General features: G+C 33.2%; 1 pseudogene across 1 annotated transcript; it reads left to right on the top strand.

The window, feature by feature from the left end:
- The first annotated feature begins 3,489 nt into the window (after nucleotides 1-3,489).
- Nucleotides 3,490-6,259, top strand: LOC143532265 (uncharacterized; annotated as a pseudogene). The gene is made up of 5 exons (XR_013135147.1): nucleotides 3,490-3,784; nucleotides 3,887-4,070; nucleotides 5,411-5,618; nucleotides 5,726-5,917; nucleotides 5,998-6,259. The product of XR_013135147.1 is annotated as an uncharacterized LOC143532265 (transcript).
- Nucleotides 6,260-8,340: the final 2,081 nt, after the last annotated feature.

Genomic DNA, 8,340 nt, shown 5'->3' with positions numbered 1-8,340 from the left:
AAGGGTACCGAGCCCTAATAATACTCGAGGTATGATGTATGGTTGTATGGTAATGAAGAGGGAATCGAACCCTACTAATATTCGAGAACTAGGGAACCGAGCCCTACTAATATTCGAGGAAAGAGGGTACCGAGCCCTAATAATACTCGAGGAAGGAGGGTACCGAGCCCTAATAATACTCGAGGAAGGAGGGTACCGAGCCCTAATAATACTCGAGGAATGTATGGTGTAATGCTCTTTATAACGTAAGATATGAAAGTAAGTTAGTACAAAAGAAAGTATGAAAGTATGAAAGTATGAAAGAATATAAGTTTGTGTGTATTATATAATGTATGATTAACTAGAACTCACTCAGCGTAGCTGACTTTTAGTATGCACGCAGATGAGTAGGATGAGGCAGCTCGCTTGAGGAGACACGTGGCACTGAATAAGAGGCTGGCATCGGAAGACTCAAGACGTTTAGGTTTAATGTTTTGTTTATTTTGAAAGACAAGATGTGTTTTGTTATGAAATGTTTTACGAAAGCTTTTATATTCCGCGAATGTTTTAATTAACTCTGATATTTAGAACTGCGTTTATGAGTAAATCCAACACGAAAGTAGGGCTACCGGTAACGGGGCCTTACAAAATAGTTAACTAAAAAGAAGTTGTAAATAACTACTTTTTTAAACCAACCCGTGGACCGAAACTCATTTTAATCATAAACTGTTTTGACTTGAACCATGTTTGATATTTTAACCGGCTAAAGAAACCCGCTTGTTTAAGTTAACACAAACACTAAGAATACATCAATAGTGAATTTGTCTTTTCAGAGGTTAAAAGAAAAAGACTTGTAATTTAGTAAATAATCATATATATTTAATAAGTTAAAGTTTATTGAAATTTAATTTAAAATTAATCTTGCATCTTCATCTAATAATATCATTTATTATAAAACCTTAATTAATATTATATATTTAAGACCTTAAAATTTGAAATCATTATTCAATATCAACGTAAAAATTGGTTACTTAAAAAAACCTAATATTAATAACTAATATAATATATTCACATAAAACAAAAAAAACATATTTATGTTGGTATTTAATTGATTAAATTAGGAAAATATTATTAAAAAGAGAAATAACAAAATTAAAAAGTAAAAAATAAAATACAAAATTATTGATAGCAAAGATTATTAAAAGGAGTGAATGAAAGATTAAAAAGTAGAAAAAAATGAAATTCAAGATTATTAATAAGAAAGAGAATTGTTAAGGTATTTAATATGAAAGAGAGGAGGGAAAAATTTTGTAAGGATGAATTTGGTGATGACATATGACACTTAGTAAGTTTTATTTATTATATAGTATAGATAAATGATTATAATGGCCATATATAAATATATATAATTATATATTTAATCTTACATTTATAGATTTTGATGATGATATGATTTGTTGATTTTCATTTTTGGTAGTCAATGGTTTCAAAATCAGAGGTGGATCAAAGTTCACGTTTTGTCAAAGGTTCATTTGATTCTGAGTTTGTTTCAAACCTAAACATTGATGACATTTAACTCCTATTAAATTCAAACTTAATTATATTGGTTATAATTTTCTATTTAATTTATAATCATCATGTTATGTTATATTAAATTTTTCATCTGACTAGGGATGATAATGGGTAGGGTTTGGGTCGGGTTTAGGTATTCCTAAACCCATACCCGGTTATGAAAGTCCATCCCAAACCCGTCCCAAACCCGTCGGGTTTTAATCGGGTAATTACTCGTCGGGTTTCGGGTTTCTCATCGAGTTTCGGGTTTCTTATCGGGTTTTGATAAAATACTCGTCGGCTATACCCGGCTCAAAACCCGCTAGGTTTCTACCGGGTTTTAACAAAATATAACTTATCGATTACAAAGATTGTTACCATAAAGATAAAATGTCTCAAATAGTTAGCATAAACAAGTTCCGACAAAATAATGTATTTGGAATATAGTATATATATAATATAGTAAGCTATATCGGGTACATCGGGTATATAATCGGGTAAATGGGTTTATGTTATTGGGTAACTGGGTCGGGTAATCGGGTATATTAGAAATCCCAAACCCGTCCCAAACTGGCGAAAAATTTTAAAACTAATCCCAAACCCGTCCCAAACCCTAATGGGTCGGGTATTACCCGTCCCATTAATGTTGGGTTTCGGGTTTCATTGTCATCCCTACATCTGACTCGTAATTTATTTTCATAATTACAACACTTTATTATTATTATTAACTGCATTATTACTGTCTTGAGAAGTTGGTCTAGTGATAAGAGACTTGCCCTCCCAATGTGGAAACGCAAGTTTGATTCTCACTTGAACCCTTTCGAAGGTTATATGGGTGAACGGACGAATCATGACTTTAATCCCAGGTTTGAACCCGACATAGGGCGAGGGTTTACGGATGTCATCGGTTCTCGCGCAACAAGGTGGTAGTGTCTCACGACGGTCGAGGAGTCGACCTTGAACATAGCCCCAAAAGAGTATGTTTACAAGTGAGATTCTTTGTCGTTAAAAAAAACTGCATTATCACTATTATTATTTTTACCATTGTTATTATTATTATTACTGTTATATTATTATTGCAATACAAATTATCAAAATAACTATAAAAATGTTTTGGCCTTTCAATTTTTTGTTTGAATGACCAAATATTTTGCACTCTATAAGGTTTGAACTCATAACTTCCTATTTCATACCGTAACCATCTTATCACCCCATAAAAATGGAAATGGCTCAGTCTTTTCATTATATGTATGAAACTAGCTTCAACTTCAATTTCTTCTCGTGAAGCTTTCATATGACCGATACATATTTCCTAGGACTACAAGCCAATGAATCATATTTGTCATCTGTGAATCGAACGTAAGAACAAAATACAAAAAAAATCCGTAAGAGCTCATTACCTGTTACATAATCCAATAGAGCATGCATTTTCTAATCATAAGATCATAAGTTTGATCTTAATAAACAGTTAAAAATACGAAGAGGGGGTAGGGTCGGTGGGAGGAGAGAAGATCGATCGATGAACAAGGGGGGTTAGTTGTTTTTTTAATAGTAAGAACAAAATATAATTTTATACAGATCTAATAACAATTAAAATAGAAGACTAAAAAAAAGAAAAAGAAAAGCTACTTGAGACCGCCTTACGTTTAACTAATTTGAAAATGACAGATTATACGTACACTACTAACACAATATCCATACACCACTTAACATTTTTCATATAGCTAATTGACTCGTGTAACTATAACCTTACTAAAATAAGCTGATATGACAAACATTTCAGTCCAATGATATGAGACTATGAGGTGGTTGTTAAGATTCGGGACCTTAGATTTGAAACGTGACTCAAGAGTTTTTCCATAATAATTAGTGAGTTTGACCTTTTCCACATGAAGTTTCAAAATCAGTGCAACGTCCCGAGTAAACAAAACCACGTTCAAACGTTCCGAACAAGAAAAATAAAAAATGGGTTGTCGTTTTAACGGCCGCCATATAAGACAGATAAGTAAACATATATAGATATAGATGTGTTGTTTACGACATTTATATTTTATAGGTTCCTCTCTTCGCTTCAATATCAAGCTGAACCCGATCTCCCGTCCCGTGAATAATAATAATGATAATATATCATCCGGCCAGCCGGTCACAATATTATTATTATTATTATTATTATGTGTATAACAGTATTTGTATGGCAAGCTCACCCAGTCTACCCACTTCTTCTATTATCCAATCGAGATGAATTTCTTGACCGGTACGTGAGCAGCTGCTCAATTCACCTTCAATCTCAATGCATTAACTAACTTAACTTAACTTTCTTATATGTATGTATGTATTATTAATATTATTATGTCAGACCTACGCAGGTGCTGACGTGGTGGCAAGGGGGTAAGATACTGGGCGGCAGAGACGTGACTGCAGGTGGAACGTGGTTGGCATCAAGCAGAGACGGAAGAGTGGGTTTAATCACCAATGTTCGTGAATTGAATTCAATATCTGCTGCTAAGAGTAGAGGCGATCTCCCGGTTCGATTTCTGCAGGTTTAAACTTGTGCACACCAACTGTTTGTTTGTTTGTTTCTTTGTTTAAAACCAAGGAACTGGTTCAATTTATTGATCAGGCCCGGCTTTGAGAAAGCAAAAAATTTGGGCCGAATGCGAATTTTTTTTGGTCTTTTAAGTAAAAAGAGTTTTTTTGTTGAGTTTAAACAATTTAATTTTTATATGGATTTACTTTGTTATAACTGGGTTGTGTAAAAAACTTTTGTATAAAGTTAAAATTAAACATGCCACTAAATATACATATTGTTTTAATAAATATACATATAATTTAAAAAAACAAAAAATTCGGGCCTAGTGGGGTGTCGGGCCTGTGGTCGTCGACTACCTGGCCACACCTTATGGCCGGCCCTGTTAATGATGCTACCACGACAATCAACATTTTTAAATCGGTCATGTAAATGAGCTGAGCTGAGCCGAGCTTCGGCTCGTTTATTGTTTATTAATTAATTAACAGCGTTGTTGTAGTCTTGTAGAACTCGCTAGGTGCTAGTCTGCAGGTGGGGTACCGACCGACTAGGGATTAATAGAGATTAATCAGATCAGAATTTTATATGTAATTCATCAAATACACACACCCCAAATTTTGTATATAAATTTTCAGTTTTAGACCATTTTGACCAAATAGCAATTCATCGGTAATTAGTCGGTGGGGTACTGACTACCAATTAATTGGTGCTTAGGTGCAATTTTTACAGCTATATATTTATAATTATTTTTTGTATATTTTTTACTTATAATTTTTTATCTACCGTAAGGTATATTAATTAGTTATTTTTTTATATGATAATATTGTTAGATAAATCATCATCATCATACTCAGTATTTCCCACCAATAGCAAAGCTATGGTAGGGTCTGAGGAGGGTAAGACGTAGACAGCCTTACCTCTACCCATAGGGATAGAGAGGCTGCTTCCGGTGAGACCCCCGGCTCGATAGTAGTTTTGCATCAAGCCTTAGACCCCGGCTGATTGGTGCATGTGCCTTTGTCTTTCGGCTATCAACGTCACCACATGATGCCTAATTAACCTTCCGCCACTTTTAATGTTAGATAAATAAATATTAAAAATATATAAAAAAATTATATAAATAATAAGCTCTATTAGGCTCGTGAGTCGAGCTCGATAATTGAGACTCGGTCTCGGTCTCATTTATTAAACAAGCTTATTTTTAGCCTCAAGCTTGCGCTCGAGCTCGTTTAAGCTCGGCTTGGTTCGAGTTTTTTGCGAGCTAATCTTGAGTAGCTCTTGAGCAACCTGCACCCCTACACTCATTGTTCTTCACTATAAAATTTGTATGCATTTGGTATATTTATTGGCTAGAGCAACAAAAAACCTATGGAGTTTGCAGAAGAAGTAGCAAATGAAGCGGATCAATACAACGGGTTTAATTTACTAATTGCTGATGTTATGTCCAATAATATGATTTATGTGACAAATAGACTTAAAAGGGGATAAATGCTACATGGCTACAGTTGAGCCCGGTGTACATTTGTTATCAAATGCAGGTCTTGACACTCCTTGGCCTAAGGTAACACATTTAAGTCCTTTTTTCATTTATCTGTTCTTTATGACCAAATTAATAAACAAACATTGTTCTCGTGTATTTATTAATATGCTTCTGTATTATCCACTCAGGCTCAAAGATTAAAGCAGGGTTTTAAAAATCTTTTAAATCAATACGGTGAAGGTGAAATTCCCGTTAAGGAGATGGCTGATAAGCTGATGGTAAATACTGTTAAAGATGACATCAGCATGCTTCCTGGTATTTACTCTCCAGAGTTTGAATACCAGTTGAGTTCTATATTTGTTAAGACGGTATACACAGAGGTAAAGAAAGTAGTCAGCCGTATTTAGTTATCTGTTAATGGTGTCTGTGAAATTAGACTCTGAATAATGATATTATGCAGCGAGCTTATGGTACAAGAAGCATGTCTGCATTGGCGGTTAAAGTAAACGGCGAAGTGTTATTTTATGAAAAGCATTTGGAAAATGATTTGTGGAAAGAGCAGACTGAAAGTTATGTGATTGAGAAAAAGGAGCAGTGAGTAAATTATTATGTTTTTATAGTTTATACTATATGTATATTTCTCTTGTGAGTTGGTTCACATGGAATTATATGAATAATGTTGTATAGCTTCCATGAAGAATCTCTGTTCTTCATATTGGAATATTGCATACTAGGTTAACTGGTTAAGTACACGGGTTAATTAATTTAAATTGTATAAGTCATAACTCTATAAATAAAAAAAAAATGATAAATAAAGTTATCTAATACATTTACAAGGCGAGGTGTCATCTTAAAAATGATATTTAGGGGGGGGGGGAAGCAATGTGGGCAATAACTGAACAATTTTACCCTATAAGGTGTGGAACGAAAAGCTCTGAAATTTTACCCTTTATATTATCCAGTTGAGCATGATTTACTTTAAAACTGTATAAATGTTACACATTAACAAACATATACCTATTGCATATTTGAATCAAATATACTATGTCGAAGGCAAATGAAATCTACAAACATTATAATGTAGACTTTTCTATTTGATTCAAATCAACACAATGATATGCCGATCAAACTACCCTTGCAGCAAAGGCATGTGTTGACTCTTAGTTCTTTTTGTAGTCTTCAACTGTATAATCTCCAATATGCAAATTCAAATCCTACTGTTGCACTTGTATTAAAAAAAACTTTGACCTAACCCAAATTTGTTGACCCGTATAATTCAAAATATCTCTAAATGCTCCAAGTATAATTTGAAGATGATCAAAGTGTAACTTGCAGCCTTCAATTTTCACATTAACATATAATTTTCAGTTAAGTGTGCATGATATTGCATACTCATTTTTTTATATATAATTTGGTGTGTGTATATATATATATATATAAATCTTTCCGTAATTATTCCACTATAAATCATTAGACTGGGTACCATTTCCACAAGCATTTGGAATAGAAGATGTTTAAAAGCATTTGATAAGCTTTTTACCTTTATATAAATATCCAACTCCAAAACAAGCCGATTGAAAGAAAGAGCAGTCAAGAAGCTACAATAATGACATGTGACAAAATTATACAAATTAATCTTGATTCTAAGAAGGAAGGCATGTAGGGAATATTAGTAATTTAGTATACATTTCTAAGTTATAGTTCTTTTTACAAAATGACAAATTTCGGTTTTTGCCTTATACCTATGATCTAACAACATGATTTACTCCAATCCATATATTTACTACATTTCTAATAGAATTCCTTATAGTCATTTCAATGAGCTCAGAATATGAACATCTGGACTTAAGATAGAGCAAAGGCCTCCTCTTTCCGTTCGCTCTTCCCAAAGTGAGCGAATTGCATGTAGAGATCCGTAGGGGCTTATAGTTTAATTGGTTGAAGGGGCTTATAGTTTAATTGGTTGAAACGTACCGCTCATAACGGTGATATTGTAGGTTCGAGCTCTACTAAGCCTACCACCCCCTGCTCTTCTCTTTCAGCCCTTGCTGGTGAAAGTCTTAGAATGAATGTTGGCCTAGATAGAGGAATAAAAACTAGTTCGACCGGAAATCAAATTTTCCTTTATCCCCAAAGCAAACTCCTGTTTTGACATATTATTTCTACCTCAATTGACTTTTTAGTCAAAACAGTTTTGTGAGTCAATATGTAATTTTACTATGTAAGTCTGATAATTTTGGAAAATGCCCCTGATAATTTCAGAGAGCTCAAATTAAGGATAAAATGAAATGTATATAAAATATGGAAAAAAAACACTCACAGTTCAACCCAAAACAGCCCACTCAGTTACCCAACCTGACTGAACTCGTGACCCATCTAGTATGTCAAGACTAAGAAGCTAAAGAAGTAAAATTAGTTCCAGTAATGAAACACACATCCATGTTGAAAGACATTAAACTTTTGTTTGCAAACATAACAATGTAAATTAAATAGCCTAACCTTAGCAAAATTCGGTTGTTGATACTCACCAATTTCTTCAGAATCTTCAGCTTGTCATTGTAGAATTGATCCTGAAATACTGCTATTAAAACGAAAATTTTATAAGATATTAGGCAAAATTGAAATGCATATAATATCATTATGTCGTCTAACCACAAATAACTTGTTAATGATTAATGCATAATTTAATTGTTTTAATTTTCATATCAAATGCAAGTTAGAACGCAAAAGAAGCAAATTAATTTTAAAATAAAAACTTCTTCTAGACTTTCACAATGAACACATATATAAAAATAATTAAAAA

This window comes from Bidens hawaiensis, unplaced genomic scaffold (genome assembly GCF_021521415.1).
Source record: "Bidens hawaiensis isolate Kalapana, Puna unplaced genomic scaffold, B.hawaiensis_p1.1 tig00009425_1, whole genome shotgun sequence".
Lineage (NCBI taxonomy): Eukaryota > Viridiplantae > Streptophyta > Magnoliopsida > Asterales > Asteraceae > Bidens > Bidens hawaiensis.
The sequence above is the reverse complement of the archived record's forward strand: the minus strand, read 5'-3'. Positions and strand labels throughout refer to the sequence as shown.